General features: G+C 42.1%; 1 protein-coding gene across 1 annotated transcript in view; it reads left to right on the forward strand.

Moving 5' to 3' along the window:
- The first annotated feature begins 16,101 nt into the window (after positions 1-16,101).
- LOC149467571 (flavin-containing monooxygenase 5-like) overlaps positions 16,102-22,967 on the forward strand; it is a 52,919-nt gene continuing 46,053 nt past the window's right edge. The window contains exon 1 of the mRNA XM_089671538.1: positions 16,102-16,162. The gene's annotated coding sequence lies outside the window, so the exon portion shown is untranslated. The remainder of the gene's footprint in view (positions 16,163-22,967) is intronic.

Consider the following 22,967-nt stretch of genomic DNA (forward strand, 5'->3'; position numbering starts at 1 on the left):
AGCCCCTAGGTGCTCTGCTCCCCAGTGAAGTCCTGATGTTCAACATACAAGTTCCAGAGGGCTGTTCTGCCAAGTGTGATTGCCCCTGACTGGCAGGCCATGGCCATCTAATGTCCATTTTAATACACTACATCTAACACCATATCAATAGGTTACAATAGCAATAACAAATAGGGATTTTTAGTTCACACGTAATGCAATACATGTTTAAGCTGGCCAACTGCATCAAGGTATTCTCTTTTGGCCAGTCTTACTCTGCTCTGCCTACACAAATGCTTCTGTGGACACAATGCCAACATGGGGCAAACAGACACAAGGTGGGGGAGAGCTACTAGGTATAGTAAACATAATAAATAATGTGGCAATGCTCTGGAAAGCAGTGAAACACTATGTTCTGGTGTGAGCACACAATATTGTTTTCGGTTTGCAGCTACTTGCATTTTTCTATGAGGAAATTGCACACAATGGGCCCTAAATCTGCAGCCATGACTAACAACAAGTAAAGGGAGGTCCTGACCAAATCACTGACATCAGGAGAAAATACAAGTCAACCAAAACCAGACAACACTAACGAAAAGCATAAAAAAAAGCAAAATAAACACAAATGACCACCCACAGGTAGAAAACAGAATATATTAAGGGCCAATTCAAACTACTGAGCATTTTAGCCACTGTCAAAACGCGGGTCTACACGTGGACACACAGAAAACAAGTGTCCCACTCACACTGCAACACAGCCCAGACCTGCGATGTAGGGGTGCTGCAAAAAAATGCAGACATGCTGCATTTTTTTGCAGCACACCATACAGAATGGCATGGCATTGGACAAAAGAGCAGAGCATCGCACTGCTGTTCAGCACCATGATTGAAGTGAACATTTTTTTACACTTCAAATAAAGTTTGTACAAAAAAAAAAGAGCAGTGTGATGCGCTGAATCAAGCACCACACTGTCCCCTACCTCAGCCAGTAACTGACAGTTGTAGAAGCAGTAAAGGGGTCCGGCAGTTTTGTAACTCCGACCCAGGAGTTACAAAACATACATAGCAGAGCAATGTTGCAATGTAGAGTTTGTCATTTCCCACACTGCCCATAATGTTGTGATAAAAATATTAAACATATATGAGCTGAAAATTGCAAATATTTATATAAAACAGTGTAGTGCCTCTCTAGTTAGCCAGGGGGAAGTAGCAAGGTTTTTTAGTTAGAGGCTAGATAGCAGCCTGGGAGGAATCAGCCTGGGTGTGAGTCAGCCAGATAACTTGAGGTCAGGGCTGAGGGCACTGTAGGTCAGTTCCCTGATACCTCCCCTTGCTTTAGAAGCTTGGGAATTTTCTACAATGCAGTGGGTGGGGGTGAGTAAGGGCTGATCTGCATACTCAAGGGACTCTGGCCAATCAAGCAGAAGGCTTGCTATGGGGGTCAGAACAGCCCTTAAGTATAGGAGAGCATGACCAGGAAGTGGTCAGTGTGGGGTGGAAGATGAAGTGAGAAGGTTGGTGTGTGGAGCCTGGGAGGGCCCAGGGAGGGACCCACCTGCAAGCAGGAGCTGGAAAGGAGGATCTCTCTGCCTCATTGTTCCCTGAGAGAGAACAGCCTGGGAAGCAGGGAAGGAGCCAGCCCAATGTAAGGCCTGAAGGCAGCCACCAACCCACAAGCTTGCAGGAGAGCACACCTTCTGGGCCAGATAATGGGAGAGGGCAATTAGGTGGCGAACCCAACTAGCTCCTCATCTAGGTTTGTTTTTCTACATTGGCAGCTTCTGGGTCCCCTTGCCCAGGGATTTCCTCATGGAGCTGGGTAAAGAGGAGAATTCATCTGGGGTCTGAGGCGGTACACCAAGAGGGCTGGAGAGGTCTCTACATTGCAGTTTTCTTGGGCATCTATCCTATCCAAGTTCAATAACCCTTAATAAAACCTAAAAACCAAGTTCAAGGACTGTTTACCGTCTCCAGTGTGCAAGGTCTGAAGAAAATGCATGTTGCCTGGCTGTGTAGGACTATAGGGGGACAGAAACCTCAGCGACTCCTAATTCGGTTAGTGCTACAGATAACAAGCAGTCTGAAGACTGCTATACACCTTCATCAGGGATGAACTTCAGATTTGTGTCAATGGAAGGTTCAACCTAAATTCTAGCCATTTGAGGTTTGCTGAATGGACAAATTAAATGTCCAGATCTGGTCTTTTTGCCTGCAATGAACTTCTAGCTTCTACTGTAGTCAGAATTTCTTCATTTAGTGGTGAAAACATTAATGCCCCAAAGGAATGTACATTTTTTTAGTGAATGAGGAAAAAAGGGTACTGTGCATCCCTTGCTTGCTCACTTGGTGGGGGGGGGGCAAATATATGAGGCCCCTTATGTTAAAGAGGGCTCTCAGATTCTGATTAGTTCTCCCCTACAGACTCCTACCTCCATTGGGCCAGGGTAGAATGCACCTGTCATATACAGTACTGTGCAAAAATAATAGGCAGCTGTGAAGAAATGCTGTAAAGTAAGAATGCTTTCAAAAATATATTTTTAATTGTTTATTTTTATAAATTTGCAAAATGCATAGTGAGCAAACATAAGAGAAATCTAAGTCAATTCAATATTTAGTGAGACTACCCTTTGGCTTCAAACCAGCTTCAATTTAATTAATCAAGAAACGGCGATTTTGAGGATCGTAGACATAGTGGCCAGTCAAGGTAACTTAATGCAGCAGACAATAGCCACATCATGCTTCCCTTCAACATGGGAAGATGTCCAGCAATGCCATCAGCACAGAACTAGCAAGAACCAGTGGAACCCAGGTACACTCATCTAATATCCGGAGACGTCTAGCCAGAAATGGTCTTCATGGAAGAATTGCAGCTAAAAAGCCATGCCTCCAATGTGGAAACAAGGCTAAGCAACTCAAGTATGCCAAATATATAGGAACTGGGGTTCAGAAAAATGGCAGCAGATGCTCTGGACTGATGAATTGAAATTGAAAATATTTGGCTGTAGCAGGAGGTAGTTTGTTTGCCGAAGAGATAGAGAGCGGTACAATAATGAGTGTCTGCAGGCAACAGTGAAGCATGGTGGAGGTTCTTTGCAAGTTTGGGACTGAATTTCTGCAAATTGAGTTGGAGAGTCGGTCAGGATCAATGGTGTCCTCAATGTTGAGAAATACAGGCAGATACTTAACCATCAGGTAGGCTTGTGATGGCCTAAAAGTTATTCTACACCAGGACAATGACCCCACACATACAGCCAATGTCATTAAGAACTATCTTCAGTGTGAAAAAGAACAGAAACCTGGAAGCGATAGTTTGGCCCCCACAGTGCCCTGATTTCAACATTATCGAGTCTGTCTAGGATTACATGAAGAGACAGAAGGATTTGAGGCAGCCTACATCCACAGACGATCTGTGGTTAGTTCTCCATGATGTTTGGAACAACCTATCTGCCGAGTTCCTTCAAACACTGAAATGTGTAAGTGTACCCAGAAGAACTGATGCTATTTTGAAGGCAAAGGGTGGTCACACCAAATACTGACTTGATTTGGATTTCTCATCTTTCATTTACTTTCCATTTTGTTTATTAATAAAAATAAGCCATTAACACTTCTATTTATGAAAAAATTCTTCATTTACAGCATGTTTTCACAACTGTCTATAACATTTGGACAGTACTGTACATGTAAGCTATGTGGATTTGGGCACAGACATAACTTTATTTTTGATGCACAGTGCAGATCAGTCACCAAACCAAGGTCTCTGTTTCTCTGTCCTATATTGACAATGTGGGTTTGACTTACTAAATACAAATAGGCTGTTTACTTTCCAAGAGATGTTGCACTTTGCAAGAGCATTTGCCCCAAAACTTAGTAAATGTGGTGAAGATTTGCTTTGCAAAGATTCATAAGCAATGGGGGGGAAAATGAATTTTTGTTGCACATGATTGGATGACACAAGTCAGTACAGCTTCACTTCAGTCACTAAGCTCTGGAGCAAATTCCCTTTTAAAATGCAGCTTCCCTTTAAATCTGAACAGCCTATTTGCCTTCAATAAATCAAACCCTCTATGTCCATTAAAATATGCTATAAGTAAGTATTTGGCATTGTGCACATTGCAGTAGGGTCTGGACAGCAAGAGAGCACTTTAATACAGTTGGCCGGCTTGAACATGCATTGCAAAATATGTGAATTAGGAATCCCCATTTTTATGCAAAAGTTTGATAGAAATTTGTAAGGGTGTATAGCAGAGGGTTATTTCAAAATTTTATTTGAAAGTTGCATACATGACTTTTGCCTTGTGCAATGAGCAGGATAATCATGTAAATAACATTTGCATTAAAGAGCATGTAGATATGATGTCTTTTAACTAGATAACCATTAATACAACAATAACATAAAATGTAGAATAACATTTTATGTTGAATATTAAATATTAATAAACACGGATATCAAATAGACTTTGCTTGAGTATATAAATAATACATGTGTCTCTACAAATGAATACTGTATTTATTTGAATACACATCTTTGTCCAGTGATAGCTTTGTTACTGTGAAGATATAATGCTTTATAAAAAACAGGTTAGAAAATGAGGGTAGTTATAGAACGTTAGATACTAAAGAGTGCAGCACTTAAAAAAGTGACAGATAATTAGAAGAAAACAGTGAAAAAATGTGTGAAAAAATAGTCCATCCAATAAAGAAAAAGTCCCAGAGGCTGTGATGAAAAAAAGGAAATCCATGGACAGTTGTGTCACCAACCACTCAAAAGGCTTACCAGAAAGGCATAACCCGCTGTTAAGAGTGGTCAATCACGCTTTTTTAAACAACCCAGAAAGCCGGTCACTCGAATCCTCCTTCAGATCACCAAAAGAGCAAATAAAGATCTTCCAAACAATGGATCTTACTTAGGGTAGCTGAACAACTCAGGATAAGGCTCAAACTCGTAGTAGGAAACATGTAAAGAAAGAGCGCTCCACATAGTGTGAAACCATTATAACAACATTTATTTAAATTACGGTTGCACTCACATGAAAGCTAACATCATTAGGCATTGATAGGGAAAAAAATTCTAATTTTCCAGTTTCCAAAATGGCCACCGGCTGGTTGCGTATGCGCAGTAGCGTGTGCACGTGGCTCGTCCCTAAGCATTTCGGCACAGGTAACGTCATCAGGGGCACCTGAACATGTTACCTTTTTTTGATATCTGTATTACTAAACATGTGCATGACAATGGTATGTTAACGGTATATTCATTTTGTATTAATTGTTTTATTTTAAAAAGTTTGTTTGCTTTCCTAAGATTAGTGTATATTTAGAGTTATGAAGTAGTTTGTGGGCTATGGAACTTATAGCAATAAAAAAACCCGTTAATTTGTATTATTTGAGAGCCATCTAGATTATCTTGATGTATGGAAGGACATGCACTTTAGATGGTCCCCAAAGACTCTAAAAAAAAGTGGCCGTGTGGGGCTCCGCCTACCCAGCTGCTTCACTTATTCACAGCCCCCAGTGAATGGTAAACTACAAGTCCCGATAGCCTTAGTGGCTGTCAGCTTGTAGTTCTGAATTAACTACCACAATGCTGTGAGCGCTGTGGTAGTTCATTCAGTCTTCATAGTATCAGTAACAGCTTTCCCCTACGAAGTACGAGGCAGCAGACACACTGACAAGTCTGCATAAGACCTGCATGGCATCAGCAATCTCTTGATCGCTGGTGCAATGCTTTTCAGGCTCTTGCAACAAAAAATAATAAATGCACATTTTTTACCTGCAAAAAAATAAGTATTATTTTTTGTCAAAAGGTGAACTTATCCTTTAAAAGACAACATCACTGTTATGTTATCCTTTATTGCCATTAGGTGTCAGCCTAGTTTAGGCTTTAGATATATTCTGTGGTTTAAAAGTGGAAGTTATTAGATTCAAACTTTTAAACAGGTCATTGTAAGCTCCAAAGAAAAAAATAATGATAGCTTTTAGTGGTCATGATTCCTGACCTTCTTCTGAATGCCTTTTTAATTGTCATTTCTCTCTTGATTCATTTTTCCAATTATCTGATTAGTAAGGTGAGTTTTATTTCTGAGAATGTAGTTTTTCCCTTTTACAGCAATTAGTAAGCCAATAGGATATAAGCAGTTGTAATTTTTGCCAGTGGTTGTAGTTTTCTGTTCCTGTCTAATGTGTACTTTGAAAGATCTTGATGAACAGTAATAGTTCTTTTCATAGAAAAGCTGTTCCAATGATCAGAGTTTAAAAGAGAAGTATGGGATTTCGATTTAAAAAAAAATCATACTTGCCTAGGTGGATGCAGCATCGGTCCTCCACTGGCTTTAGGAATGAGAACTCAGATCACATGACCACAAATCGCTGAGTTCTCGCAGCCGCTCTGAGTAGAGAGTGGTGACTGTCAGTCATCCAGTGGTGGACTATTGCTGCAATCCTCACATCCAGAGCCAGTGTATGGGAGTGATGATGTCAGGAACAGTTCACCGCACAAGAATGCAAAACCATAGGGGGGAGCATATCTCTGCTATCCTCACCCCTAAACAAAAACCAGCAACTAACCCTTGCAGTGTGGGTTGCCATTAATCACATTGTCAAGCATCAATCACATTGTCCAGCAATGCAGATCTGATGAATGACAACTGCTGACTCATTAAAAGCAAAGACCTGCTGACACGTCTGATTCTGATGACTGCTCACCATGAATTACATGATTTGAGGGGGTCCCCCTTAACCCTTTCTCTGCCAGGTCTCTGTATCGTACAGACCTGACCAGGGGCGGACTGACAACTCATGGGGCCCCTGGGCAATAGGGGATCATGGGGCCCCTGTGTCCTTGCCCAAACTCAAAAAAGCCTATGAAAAAGGTACCGGGGCATCTCATGGGGCCACCTACTGACCTCGGGCCCTCGGGCAGTGCCCGAGTTTCCAAATGGTCAGTGGGAGGGGGTTTATACACAATCCAGTGACTGCAGCCACCGGGATTGTGTAAAAACTGCCAGGCAGACTCCTGAGGCTGAGCTGCCGCCCGATTTCTTCCACATCCCCTGATAATGGTCTCCCCCCCCATGCACGTGCTCTCCTGCCATAGATTCCAGGTTCTGCTTGGCGGATGCCAGTGGAGAGGAAAGGGGAAAGCAGATTAATGCCCGTTCTACTCCCCTTCTTGTTATGACCCGGAAAGCTACGTGTACGCTGTCACTTTCTCTGACTATTCTATCTGCATAGAAATGTATTTCAAGAGGTATTTTAGACCGTGCATGTCTCATTAAAGAGAACCTGTCACCTAAAAATCATCACATAGGGGACTTTGTGTTATTTTTATTGCAAAAAAAAATAGTTACACCCAAGCACATAACATCCCCCCAAAAAATATTTTGAGGCCCCCCTACCACCACATATATGCACGTTGGGGCACCTACGTGTGAAAATGTGGATTGCAATACATGTTACATATCACCACGCATGCTGGAGTGAGAGCAATAATTCTAGCACAAGACCTCCTCCACAACACTAAACTGATAACCTGTAGGGGCTTTTGAAGCGTTGCATAGAGAAAATTTCATAGGTGCACACAAATTTAAGGTTTGACATGATGGGTATCTATTTACTTGGTGAAACCTCGTCTTTTATATCTTACCAAAAATGTGAGTAACGTATTGGGTTTGTTTGCCCTAAAATTCACTTTAGTGTGTTTTTTACTGAAATGTTGCATTTCCTAGACCTTTGCAGTGATATTGTGTGATGTATAAAATTAGAACTAGCAGTAATTCTCTAGGATTTCTGCTTTCAGAAAATATATAATGTTTGGGGGTTTTGTATAATATCCAGGCCTAAAATGATTTTTTAACGTGTGCAAAAAAAAAATGCAAAAACGGCTCTGGCAGCGAAAGGGTTCAAATCCATATCAGACATGAGGGACCTGGTATGAATAATAGGGAGGCACCACTGTTCTTTTTAATCTATCACCCCTTGATTTACATTCACCTGTTAGTGAGTTTTTGTGGAAGCGATGGTAGAAATAGAATACAGATTTTCACCACAGATAGAAAGCATGTTTGAACAGAAAGTAATTTTGAAGACTGACGATAGCAGGTTGCATTTGAGGCGTTTCTGCATTGCGTTTTGCGTCGTGTTTTTTGCACTTGCATTTTTTATGCATTTTTTATGCGCTTTTTATGCATTTCGCTGGTTTTTTATTTTTCCTGTTGCTAGGCAGATTTTAAACTCAAAACACATCAAAATCGCAGCAACAACGCAATATATGCTTTTCTGTAGCATTCCCATTGAAGTCTATAGAACCAAAAACACAACTTTTTGCGTTAAAAAAGGTTCCTGACCCTTTCCAAAAAACTCACCAGGTGAAAACGCGCAGATGTTAACATGTCCCATAGGATATCATGTTAAATGAACTGTACTGCATTTCTACAAAACGCAAAACACTGCAGAACATGCTTAGGTGTGAACCTAAGGTAAGGCTAGGTTCACACCTATGCAGGTTGCTTTTGAGCCTTTTCTGTAATGTCGTTGCATTTTGCACCTGCGTTTTTGCTGCATTTTTTAATTTTTTTTTTTTTGCTTACTGCTAGGCAGGTTTAAAATGCATCAAAAATGTGGCAGAAATGCAGCAAAAACACAGCAAAAATGCAATATATGCTGTTCTGCAGCATTTGCATAGCAGTCTATAGAACCGAAAACGCAACTTTTTGCATTAAACAAAGTCCCTGACCCTTTCCAAAAAACGCACCAGGTGAAAACGCAGAGATGTGAACGTGTCCCATAGGAAATAATGTTAAATGGACAGTCGCACATTTCTGAAATACGCAAAATGCTGCGGAAAATGCTTAGGTGTGAACCTAGGGTAAAGAAATGAGTGTCTTTTTTTTTAAACTGATACTGTTTGCACCATATCTAAAAAAAACTATTTGGACAGGCTGCAATTTCTGAGCGAATTAATAGGCATTTAGCACCCTTAAAAAAATAGTTTATATTTTTTAAAACTGATGATGTTGAAAAAAAAGACTCAGTTCAAAAAAATAGTGACAAGGAACCGCTGAACTGTTTTGTGATTTCTCTGCACACCTGAAGACAACATACCTTGCTCACCCAGCACTTAACCGCTTCCCGACCGCCCTATAGCAGATATACTGCTACAGGGTGGCATGGGTGCGCAAAATCACATATATATACGTGATTTAGCATCGGCAGTTAGGTGGTGCGAGCGTTACACGTGGGCCCTACCCATGCTGCTGTCACAGCTGTCAACCACTGATTCCTGGCCGGTGATTACCCGCCGGCGCCCGGTGATTGCCGAGCATCTCCAACGGGGAGGAGAACTGTTGACTCCTTGTCAGCTCCTTCACACTGCTTTAATGATGATGCACTGCAATTCAACCAAAAATGAATGACCAATGCAGCCTAAAAAATTTAACAATTTCTACATCCATTAAGAAAACTGTATAAATAAAATTTTGGGTATTAGTGGAAACAATGCAATGTAACCCAAAAGGAAAATTCTTATAGAGAAGAGGATCAACCATAGCCAAAGATTATATAGTTTTATCTACCATTACACAGCTGAGAAAAAATTGAGTTTTGGGTGTTGGTGTTTCCCAAATACAATAACCCCACAGAAAAATTCCTGCAGAGCGGAGGATGGTCTTTCTTTAACAAACATTAACTGTATCTGCAACTGTAGGACAGCTGTGAGAAAATTGGGTGTTGAAGCAAGAAATATGTCACCAGCATACCAAGGATCTCCAGAACAGGTCCAAACCTTTATTTAGTGATCACACCATAGTTACAAAAGCAACGTTTCAGAGCCTCGCAGGATCTTTTCATCAGACATGCCTGATGAAGGGGACCTTTGAGTAGCCGAAATATTACTTTTGTAACTATGGTGTGATGACTAAATAAAGTTTTGGACCTCTTCTGGAGATTCTTGGTGTACTGTTAACATGCGTTTCCCTTTGAATGTCTGCAGCACCCACATATATTGCCAGCCAATTTCAGGAACATGTGCATTTGGAATACTGTGCTTTTTAAGTGGGTTTTGGGTGCCATGATGCCCAAATAGCCCCACAGATAAAATCTTAGAGTACAGGATGGGCCTTTTTAAGCAAAATTCACAGCATTTGCATATTTGAAATCGTTGCTAAAAAATTGCTGCAAAAAACAACAGCTATGGCCCCATTTTTAGTCGATATTGGTGGCAGGCCTTCAACAGTGGCTGCAGATATTAGAGGTGGCAGGTAGAGGGGCAGGGTGTTCTCAAGGAGACCAGACATGGTAATTGTGACAGAATGTAAGATATAAATATATGTAAAAAACGAGTGCTAGATCTGTGTGGGTGGAGCAGCTAGCATGAAAGGCAATGACCTCAGAACCTTCTAAATACAATATATATATCAACATCAAAATGAAAAGTCTTATCATAAATCATTACCAATAACAAAACCCGTATAGCCTACAGATATATATAGCGTCTCTTGATATTTGAAGAAATTATAATATACAACACTCTGAATGTGTGGTAATCTTGTGACAGTCTTACACAGGTCAGAATCACAATGGTGACATTGGTGGTACGTATAGGTGTAGATTACACTAACCAGATAGCACTAACTATAGCGCATATGAATGATGATACATAGGTCATCTGCCGTTGGACATCTAGGATATGGATCGTCTGATGGACTGCCACAGGAATTCCAGCCTATTAGCCACTCTTCCAGATAATAGCAAAGCGATCAGGATCCACCAGAGGGAGCCAGCGATCAGGATGTCATCACAGATATTTAACCCTGCATCAGGGAGTATGCAGTATACCCGAAATCCACCAGAGGGAGCCGGTAACTAAGGTGTCATCCAGTGGTCTCCTTTTAAGAGGTAGGCTCATAGAGAAAAGAGCCCAAGCACAGAAAATGCCATAGTGTAACACTGCTTTATTGTGAAGAACATCAATTAAAAGGAACGACACTTACACTATTTAAAAAACTTTTGGCGCCTAGCCAGCTGGGCGGTCCACGGGGTGTAGTCACTGAGAGCCCCCACATCCCCACCCCTTTGCCCATGTCGCCAGGGATTCTCCAACATGTAAGCTAATGGGACCGTGTAACATCATTGGTTTGTGAGGACACCTACTGAGTACTTAGAAACCACAGTTCATTCACTTATATGTCTGGAAATTCACTTTCATAAATCTTTCTAACCTGTGGTAGAAGATAAACTTAAAGGATAAGTTCACCTTTCATCAAAAAATAATAAATGCACATTTTTTTGCAGGTAAAAATTGTGCATTATTTTTGGGGGAGGGAGCCTGTAAAGTATTGCAGCAGTGGTCAGCAGATCGCTAATGCTGTGCAGGTCTCCTGCAGACCTGTCACTGTATCTGCTTCCTTGTACGGGGGAGCTGATACTTATTTGGCAGGAAGACTCAATGAACTACCACAGTACTCACAGCGCCATGGTAGATCATTGAGCCAACAGCCGCAAATTTTTAATTCACAGAACACAGTGAGTGATGCCGCTGGGTGGGAGGAGCCCCTTACACTTTTTTTTAAATTATGACAGCTAGCGGGAGGAGAAGATCCCTCGCTAGTGTCACAACATGGTTTCGGGGGGGGGGGGTGCAGCGGCCAGTCAGGGTTCAACAAGTAACATGATGTTGTTCCACCAGCCTCCAGCCCCATTCACTTACAACTTGCATGACTGGGAATCCTGGCCACGTAAGCAAAAAAGCCAGGAACTGGTGTGGGGGTCGTCCCTAATTCATGTCAGGCCCTTTGGGTCTGGTATGGATTTTAAGGGGGTACTTCACACAAAAATCAAGGAAAAAAAGACTGAGGCACTCCTCAGAATCCATACCAAACCCTTATTTGAGTATGCAGCTTGGCAGGCCAGAAAAAAAGTAAAGAATCAGGGGCTTATTCAGATCTATGGTCTTTTAATAAACCCCTAGTAGTAAAAAAAATAGATTAAAAATAAAAAAAAAAACACATTTGTGCAATGTGGGAACTCATGTGAGTTCCCACATGTTGCAGCAGTACACAAAAACAAGGGTTGTTCTTGGTGTGCTGTGGTACCATTCATTGTTAATGGCACCCTGATACACCTTGCTAACACACGTGCGTTGCTTCATGCCACAACACTATGCTAATTTATTGCTGTGTGCTACATTTTTAAAAATGTGCGTGTGTGTGGAAAATCCATTTAACAACTTGACGACAGGGCTATAGCCGAATGACGACTACGGCACGGTTGTCCAGTTTTGGAAGGGCGTCATATGACGTCTGATACAGCTGATCACATATCACAGTAAAGGGCCAACCACAGAGGCCCTTTACCACGTGATCAGCTGTGTTCAATCACAGCTGATCTCAATGTAAACACAGTTGCCGGTTATCAGCTGCACTTTCCTCATGCTGTCACAGCGTGAGAAAAGTACTGCCGATAACTGGCAAGTGTAAAAGACATCAGTGCAGCCCCAACAGTGTCCATCAGTGCAGTCCCAACAGTGTCTATCAGTGCTGACTGTCAGTGTCCATCAATGCTGACTGTCAGTGTCCATCAGTGCTGCCATTCAGTGTCCATCAGTGCCGCCAGTCAGTGTCCATCAGTGTCACCAGTCAGTGCCTGTCAGTGCCACCAGTCAGTGCCGCCTATCAGTGACCTTCAGTGCTACCTATCAGTGCCCATCAGTGCCGCCTATCAGTGCCCATTGGTGCCGCATATCAGTGCAGCCTCATCAGTGCCTCCTCGTCAGTGCCCATCAGTGCAGCCTCATCAGTGTCTCCTCATCAGTGCAGCCTATTAGTGCCCATCAGTGCAGCCTCATCAGTGTCTCCTCATCAGTGCAGCCTATTAGTGCCCATCAGTGCAGCCTCATCAGTGTCGCCTCATCAGTGCTGCATATTAGTATACATCAGTGCATCCTCATCATCGCACAACACTGAAGAAGAAAAATTACCCATGTGTAAAATTTTAGAACAGAAACTAAGGAAAACATTTTTTTTTCTAAATTTGTGGCCTTTTTCTGTTTGTTTAGCAAAAAATAAAGAACCCAGTGGTGATTAAATACCACCAAAAGAAAACTCTGTCTCAAAAAAATAACAACTTTGTTTGGGTACAGTGTTGCATGACCACACAATTGTTATTCAAAGTGCAACAGTACTGAAAGCTGAAAATTGGCCTGGGCAGGAAGGGTGTAAAAGTGCCCAGTAGGCAAGTGGTTAAATGAATTGGCTACCCAACTCTTAGATTGTAAGCTCTAAGGAGCAGGGCCCTCTGAATCCTCCTGTATTCATTTGTGTTGTAATTGTACTGTCTGCCCTTTTGTTGTAAAACGCTGCGTAAACTGTTGGCGCTATATAAATCCTGTATATTAATAATGCAAAACATATTATTGTGCATAAAATCACACATCAATATGCATGCATTACCACAATAGAGTGTAGGAGCAGTGACATCATGACCTCCACCTCATCCAATCAGAGAATGCCTTATAAACAAAAGAAACCTAGAAAAGTGATGGCACAAAAAAAGACAAAGTGGTCCATTAAGTCTGCCTGTGGTTTTTTTTAAATTTTATATGTGTAGCATTACCCTCGTGAGGGCTGCTGTGTTTCTTGGTACCTCTAAGCTCTGCACAGCCAGACAACATGCATTTTCCACACTTGCACCCACAGCCAGTGAACAGTCCATTGTTATTTTATTAGAGGAATATAACTTGGATAGGGATTATAGGATGCCCAACTTAATTGAATCAAAGCACTGGGATAACTTCATTCCTATTTACAGAAACAGATACTGGACTGTTCTTTTCCTTGAAAGCCGTCAGTCATTGCAGATCAGTAGCAACAGCCCTTTACAGGCAAGGAACTAGCAGCCCCTCCGAAATCAATTTAGCTTCTTGTAAAATACACGCAGAGATGTCTCCCCTCCCCTGCAGAACTGCTCCAAACTCCACAGCCTGCAGACACTACCAGCCTTCCTGGCTGCTCTCTAGATCTCCCAGGACAATGATAAGGGATTAAGCCCAGTGCTGTCCTTTGGAAGTTTGCTACATGTGGCAGACTCTCACCTTGTGAATCCCAGGGTCTGCTCATGTACTCCTAAGCCTTGATCCTGTTCTGTACTGCTGAATGGACCCTCCTGAGCCAGCTCGGAGTCAAGCCCTCCCCAGCCGCCAACAGTCTCCTCAGCACTCCAGCTTGCACCTGACTAGCCAGTCTGACTATCCCATATTTCTGGGCTTGTCCACCACTCTACCAGGGCCTCCAAACCTGGGATTAGTTAGACTCCCACAAACATGTAGATTAGGTCTGACAGGGATTGGGTTTAAACTCAGAAGGGTCTCTTTTACCTGAGCCACCTAGAATGCTGGACAGGTCCCTGAACAAATTATTTGATGATCCTGTCTTGAACCTTGTTTTCTCTTGCACCTTGAAGTCTTTGCCCCTCCAATTCACTTCCTTATTTATGCCATGCCTCTGCACTTCCTATTGCCAGATTATTGTGCTCCTCCCCGTATTTCTACCCACAGCTTTGAGCTACCACTATTACTACTTGGAATCAACTTTGGCTTGTGACCCCAGACTATGAAATTCTTCTCCTGTATTAACCGTGGCTTGTGTTCTGACTACGAAACTGTTCTCCTGCATCAACCTTGGCTTGTGACCACCGACTACGAAACTCTTCTCCTGCATCAACCTTGGCTAGTGACTCTGATACTGATCCTCTATCTAGTGGTCCAAATAATTCAACCTCTTAAGAACTGTGAGCGGTGCTTAGCCTGATGTTCTCAGTCATTTGTCTCCACTCTCTACAGGTATTTTCCTAACACCGCCTCTTCCATCTACTGGCTTCTGGAAGGTTTCTATAGTCCTCGAGAACCAGGTGGAGGCGATAGAGTTCCAACTTGTTAAGTCACCCAGCTTGACTTGCAGTAACCTGAACTTAATCACAGATTCACACAGTTACCATGAGTCATACCCAATAGATTTGCTTACACTATTCTAGTAGCACAATAGAGAGTGCTACATATGTTTTGCATTTTTGTTTTGTTTTGTTTAGATCTGAGTATAGACCTATGTTTGTCCCAAGCATGTTTGAAACTATTTACTGTTGACTGGCTTACTACCTCTGCTGGAAGTTTATTCCAAGCATCAACTATCCTTTCAGTAAAATATTACTTTCTAAGATTAGTTATCCAGTTTCCTCCAGTTAGTTTGAGGTCATGTCCCTGTTTTCTTGATTTTGGTTTCATATTGAAAATACTGACCTCTGAACCTTATTCACTCTCTTGATGTATTTAAAGGTTTCAGTCATGTCTCCCCTTTCCCCTTTTCCTCCAGACTGTACATATTAAGTTCCTGAACGCTCTCCTGATGTTTTGGCCCTCAGACCTTTCACCATTTTCCACAGGATAGAATGAGTCCTGAAAAAAAATACAAAGTAGTCCACAAATGGTGACAACACAGTGCGACCCCCCTGAGGCCAATGTGCAGAGGAGCAGCTGCTTTCACAGGACCTGAGAGTATCCTGCAAGATTGCAGCTATCACTGTAGTAGCATAGACAGCTACAGCGATTTCCAACTTCCCAAACAGTACATCAGGTATGAGTAATACATACTAACCAGGGGCGGACTGACAACTCATGGGGCCCCCGGGCAATAGCAAATCATGGGGCCCCTGTGTCCTCACCAACACTCAAACCACACCCAAAAAGCCTGTGAAAGGTATCAAAAGGCATCTCATGGGGCCCCCAACTGACCCCGGGCCCTCGGGCAGTGCTCGAGTGCTCTAATGGTCAGTCCGCCCCTGATACTAGCATCATGCCAAGCTGGACCAATGTAGATGAGCAATATAGATTATTTGTGGAGTTCCGTTTTAATTACATTGTCCATGTATTTGTGAATGTAGGGGCTTATGCTATTATGCAGCAGTGTGTGGTTAATAAGGAAAACAAGAAGCTTTTCTTTAAAATGTTTATTTTGGCAATACTAATGCTGTAAGTACTGTAGTTCACTGGTTTACTGAACATTAACAAGGAATTGGCAAAGTTCCAGCTGCCAAGTTTGCTTAATGTAACATATATACACGTTAAGGGCGGGGGATATATTTAAAGGCCATGCCTCTCTCACACAAACACATTCAAGAAGAAGCTGTTTTTGGGATAACTCAAGTAAGTAAACTTTATGACCACTTATACTGTGTAGCATTTCTATTGAAACACATTAATAAATATCAGAAAAATTTACATATTATATTTGATGTTGGAAACATCTGGATTAAAATCCTAAACATAATCTGTAGCAGCAGGTGTAGTATTTAATTTCTAGTTTATTCTCATTAGAACTGTATTTTCTTGTTCGCTAACTGCTTGTTTAAGCTGTTGTGATTGCAGAACAAAATTCCTTTTTCATCCATTTAGGACAAACAGTACCCCAATACAGCTTGCAAGTGCATCACACAATCTTACCTAGAGATCTTTCACAGCCATGTTCATTTTCATCCAAAAACTTGGATTATAGTACAATTGAACTGTCTACTGTAGATGATAATGATGTTGACTGTGTTGTTTTTTCAAGAAAACCTATAACCATAGTGGTTGCAGTTGCCAATCACTTTCTAAAAACGCTAGTTTCCTGGTCATCATGCTGAACCACTGACTTCAAATGCGAAATCACTGTCTTGGAAGGCTAGCAAATTCCTAATGTATTCAGTGCATACAGTGCACATGGGCTCCAGGTGCAGATTGTGTACTTACTATGCACACCAGGGATTCAGGTCAAAAGGGGCTGTCAGTGGAATCTGTCTCTCCCTTGTAATCCTCATCACTTGCCCCAGCATTCAGAAGCAGATGGATAGAAATCTGTATGTGAAGTCTACCTCTGTCTAGTCTTGTTCTTCCCTCTGCAATGCAGCCACAGCACATTGTAGAGAAAGTTGTAAGGTATTCCAACAATCCAGTTGGGGGATATTATTTTACTAGCACGTCCTACGTCTATCCTGGGGCCCTCTTCTCCGCTGAATGTGACTGCAAAAGATCCCGGCAGCATATGTAGAAGGCACCTTGTAGCAACTGTCCTACTTGTAGCAACTGTCCTACTAGCCCCTGTACTGCACTGAATTACCTCATTCCATACACTGCCCTGTACATACCCAATTCCACACTAACTCATTCCATACACTGCCCTGTACATACCCTCTTCCACTACACCTCATTCCATACATACCCTTTTCCACACCACCTCCTTCTGTACACTGTGCTGTACATATCTGAATCCACACTAACTCATTCCATACACTGCCCTGTACATACCCTCTTCCACTCCACCTTATTCCATACATACCCTATTCCACACCACCTCCTTCTGTACACTGCGCTGTACATACCCAATTCCACACTACCTCATTCCATATACAGCACTGTTCATACCCTCTTCCACTCCACCTTATTCCATACATACCCTATTCCACACCACCTCCTTTTGTACACTGCGCTGTACATACCCAATTCCACACTACCTCATTCCATACACTGCCCTGTACATACCCTCTTCCACTCCACCTTATTCCATACATACCCTATTCCACACCACCTCCTTCTGTACACTGCGCTGTACATACCCAATTCCACACTACCTCATTCCATATACAGCACTGTTCATACCCTCTTCCACACCACCTCATTCCATACATACCCTATTCCACACCACCTCCTTCTGTACACTGCCCTGTACATACCGGAATCCACACTAACTCATTCCATACACTGCCCTGTACATACCCTCTTCCACACCACCTCATTCCATACATACCCTATTCCACACCACCTCCTTCTGTACACTGCGCTGTACATACCCAATTCCACACTACCTCATTCCATATACAGCACTGTTCATACCCTCTTCCACACCACCTCATTCCATACATACCCTATTCCACACCACCTCCTTCTGTACACTGTGCTGTACTTACCCGATTCCACACCACCACAATCCATAAGCTGGGCTGTGCATGCCCTATTCCACACCACCTCATTCCGTATGCTGGGCTGTACATACCCTATTCCATGCTGCCTCATTCCGTACACTAAACTGCAAACCCAATATTCAGCGCAATGTAAACCACACCCACTTTATGATGCAGTACACACATTTTCTTTTTCTTGTGATCATGCAAACAGGTCCACTGTATTCAGAAAATGATCTGTCTATATACAGTACCTGTGCATACTGTAAATGTGGAGGACTCGGGACAGTCCTGCTATGTATTCTTTCAAAGATATAGCCAAGGGATCTGTAGACTTTGCTGCCCTCAAATGGCTGGGGTAGTCCAGAGACCAACTGCAAAAAGACAAAGAACAGAGGGTGCCACGGCCTAGTGCATTATCCCAAGGGAGTTTTTTAAAAGTAGGCAAAAGCATATACACTCACAAACAGCAAAGTTGTTACAGCAATATGCAAATAGTTGTCCACTAATGCAGAGGTGGGTAGGACCCAAATAGAGGTGAATGCCAAAGAGACTCCGTCCGGGAATCCGCGGTGGCTGACGCGTTTAAGGGCAAGCCCTCTTCTAGCTGTGAAGAGGGCTTGCCCTTAAAATGCGTAAGCCACCATAGATTCCCGGACAGCATCTCTTGGGCATTTGCCTCTATGTTTGCCCATTTCCATCACCACTGGGGTCACTTTAGCTGTGGAAGGGGGGAGGAGAGGAACGTTGGAATACTAGTCAGTACCATTGCGCAAAGCTGTATTCACTTTGTAAGAATACATGAGTCCTACATGAGTGGAGGTTGCTTTGTTATGTGAAACTATTAGTTTAGTTCTTTAAATTTTAGCATGGGGTGCCTCCAGATTGTGCAGAATTTTAAAGGCTGCCGTGACTAAAAAAAGGTTGAGAAACACTGCATTACACAAAGATAGATTGAGGTATTCATCTTAGATGCCTCTGGGTATAGCTAGTACAGATTAAACACATGATTGCACAATTATGATATAAACTTCAGATTAGATGTAGGATGTAATTTGTTTATGTGAGTTTAGGAATGTTATTAAACACTCAAAATAATTTTCAGTATGGGTAGGTTATATGCAATTAATGCAATGTCATCAAATATAATTTAATATTAGACAGACTATTATGTCCACACAAATAGTATCTGTTATCTCCACTATATCATAAATAGATTAGCAGAAGTGTTCCTGTTTGTTGATGAATGCAGTCAGAGGCACACTGGAACACTGGGGATCAACATTCATCTGCTTCAACAAGGACTGGCTGAATTTCAATCCATGTGTGGCCACTGTGGTTGAAAAGAAGTTGTTCTATCGACTGACTTCTGTTCAACTGCCCTGTTGGTATTTTTTTTACTTGATCAGTGCCACAGGCAATAGACTACAGCACTGATCTGTGTATTCTGACACTGGGGAAGTCTCTCCACTGTCAGAATACAAAGACTCAGCAAGGCGAATTACCCCATCTACCTCCATTGTGTGATTGAGCGAATCGGGTCAATTTTCTTCCTTCAACCCGCTGATTGATGGATAAAAACTGACCCATGTGTGGCCCACGTTAAGTCTTGGGACTCTTCTGGTCAACTTATCACATTTTTCAACATGACACAACCACATTATTCATCCAACAACAATTCCTTTATTCCTGATGCATACATGACACAAAACAATTATACTTTCCATTGTATTTACAGTATCACACGGTAATGAAAATATGTAGTAAGTCTGCATTCAAGGGAGTAGAAATTCTTGTTTCTGAAAAATATTGATGTTATTATGGTTATACAACACAAAATGTGTGCATTTTTCACTTATCTTTAGCTTAAAGCTAGTTCAAGGCACTTAACACCGGTAGATCTAATCTAGTTTAATTCATTTAACTTGACAGTTCCTCACCTTCCATTCAGCTGGGAGCTAAGAAACCCTTACATGAACCCAGGGCTTTTTTTCTCAGAGAATAGATGCAGGAACTACTCCCTTATGAGATACTTCTTGTCTCAACCCCTACCCACTTCCCAGTACCGCCCCTCTTAGAGAATACAGGACCAAGTATCATTTTGTGGTGTCAAGTAATTTTTTTAGAATCTGTTATTGAGAACAAGAAAAAAACACTAAAAAAGAACACCTGCAGCCAGCAGCAATAGACCCCAACAACAATAGACCCCCCAGCAACAATGGACTCCAACAACAATAGACCCCCAGCAGCAACAGCAGATTTCTCAGCAGCCAGCATCAATAGACTCTTCAGCAGCCAGTGACAACAGACCCCTCTCTTAATAGTAGATCCCTGCAAAAGTGAACCTCCCAGCAATACAAGCCCCCCAGCAACAATAAATTCCCCATCAGCAACAATAGACTGCCATGTAAATATAGTTGCACTCCATAATTAATTTACTCCCCAGCAACATATTCCACCCCTCAGCAACAATAGATCCCCCAGCAGCAACAACAACAGACATCCACAGCAACAATAGACCATCATCAAAAATAGGTCTCCTCCAGCAACATTAGATCAACCAACAGACAGCATTATTAGACCCTTCAGCACACCCCAGCACCCCCTGGAATTATATTCCATGCTGGAGGTGCCGGAACTGCATTCTCCCATGTTCCTACTGAAAAAAAGCCCTACATGAACCACAATCCCAACTTGAAGCTTGCTAATAGTACTCTCTTAAAAGCCCTATGTGACAAGAGTGGATAATTGAGTGGCGAAGCATCAGCGCTGTCACACCCTTGCAGAAGTGTTGTGAACCTCATGCTCTCCATTACCTGATTACCCACTCTTTTTCTTTAATAAAGACCTAAATAACAGAGTAAGCAAAATAAATGCAGGAAAGTGGAGCAGCTGGGGAAGGAGGTAGTTATGTAAAACTGCATTTGCAAAGGACCATTTTACTGCAAGGTAAGGTTAGATCTCTAAAATTGCCCATGGGAGTGGTTCTCAATCTTTGCAGACCAGGGTCCAGTAAATTCTTTTAGAAAGCTCCTATGACCAAACAGTATAAAAAGAAAAAAAGTATATGTTCCTAGAAAAAAAAGCATAGGAATGCAACAATATGTATATAAATTGTATTAAAATGGAAGTAATTAATTGAAAATATTAGTTACCTTTACATTGGATTCCTGCATTGGGCCATACATCCTTGAATGCAGGTGACCCTAAGCATTAATACAGCTCACAACAGAATACAATAATTGCGTATTTCAATCTGTCATTGATTTTGACAGGCTGCAGGCACTGGGCTGTATACTGTACCTGTGCCTCCCTTGAACCAAAGAGAGCCTGGGCCAAATAACCCATGTACATAAGCCCTTAAGGTCGTAGTAATCGCTAATAAGAAGTATCATTAAAATTGCTGCTTTTCCCTCTCCCAGTAGAAAGAGGGAAATCTTGTCTCCAAATATCACCCAAACCGTACTCTCCGCTCCTCACACGACCTCCTGCTCTCTAGCTCCCTCGTCTCCTCCTCCCATGCTCGTCTCCATGACTTCTCCAGAGCTTCCCCCATCCTCTGGAACTCTCTACCCCGATTTATCAGACTATCGCCTACTCTGCTCACTTTTAGGCGATCTCTGAAAACCTATCTCTTCAGGGAAGCCTATCCTGCCCTCAGCTAATAATGGAATCTTCTGCTCCTTCTACTAGTTCATCCCGCACAGTTACTACCTTTTGTAACACTAGCCCCTCCCTCTTAGATTGTAAGCTCCGAGGAGCAGGGCCCTCCTGACCCTCTTGTATTGAACTGTATTGTTGCTGTATTGTCTCCCGTTATATTGTAAAGCGCTGAGCAAACTGTTGGCACTATATAAATCCTGTATAATAATAATAATATTCGACAAGCAGGTTCCACTACAGTAGCTTTATCTAAGATCAACATTTAAATGATAAGATAACCTTTTAAAAAACAATAATAAATGCAAATTTTTTTGCAGAAAAAAATGTGCATTTACTATTTTTTTATTAAAAGCACTGCACTGCACTGCACAATGCAGGGCTCCTGCAGACTGTCAATGTAAGCTGTCTGCTTGTACCTCAGATGGACAAGCAGTTACACAATGATAGCATGAATTAACTACCTAGAGAGCTCAACAGCACCCTGGTAGTTCATTGAGAACTACAAGCCAACAGCTGCAAAGTGTGTTGGTACTTGTAGTTCATTCATTCACAGAACCTTGTGAATGAATAATGTGTCCAAGTGGGCAGGGCCTCTAATGGCTGTGCTCTTTTCAAACAGTGACAGCAGGTAAGGTTAGAATACCCCTAACCTGCTGCCACAGGGGTTTTGGGGTGGACCAGGGAGCGACTGTACTTATCCTTTAAACTTTTTTTTTTATTTTTTTATTGGTATGCAGCATTTAGAATGACATGGTTGCTTCACAGAACAGATAAGCCACACAGTGTAACATTGGAATCATCCATATGTACATACATGCTGGTGAAAATATGTTCGGGGCAGTTATCATAAAATGAAAATATATGTGGACATAGAGCCCAGTTGCAGTAGTGAGTGTGAGTGTACAATGATTAAGGGGATCTCTCCGAGCAGGTTGTGTAAGAGCTCCCCCTGCAATGGAAATAGTCCTTCAAATTTCCAAAACAAGCTTCTGATAAATGTGAGAAGTCTGATGCGGGACATTCAACTAGGGTCAGACCATACCAGTTTTTAGTATATTATTACAGAAGAGTGAAGAGACAGAGAAAAGAGAACAGGGAAAGAAAAAAAAAGGGGGTGGGGGGTAGGTAGGAGGGGGGAGGTCTAAGGGGAGGGTAAGTGCCACCCGGGGAGTAGGGAACAGCAGTACCTGGCCTGCGGATGGAATCTCAGGTTCTAAAGCACAGAGCAAAGGTTATGTGTATTGCAGAAGCGGAAAAGGTCCCAATAAAACCACCTGGTCTTATGTTCTTCCGATTTGTCCCAAATAGTAGATGTCAGGTCCTCCATCTGTTCAATGTCATTCACTCTT

This window comes from Staurois parvus, unplaced genomic scaffold (assembly GCF_062004578.1).
Source record: "Staurois parvus isolate SC_StPar_1 unplaced genomic scaffold, SC_StPar_1.0 ptg000106l, whole genome shotgun sequence".
Taxonomy (NCBI): Eukaryota; Metazoa; Chordata; class Amphibia; order Anura; family Ranidae; genus Staurois; species Staurois parvus.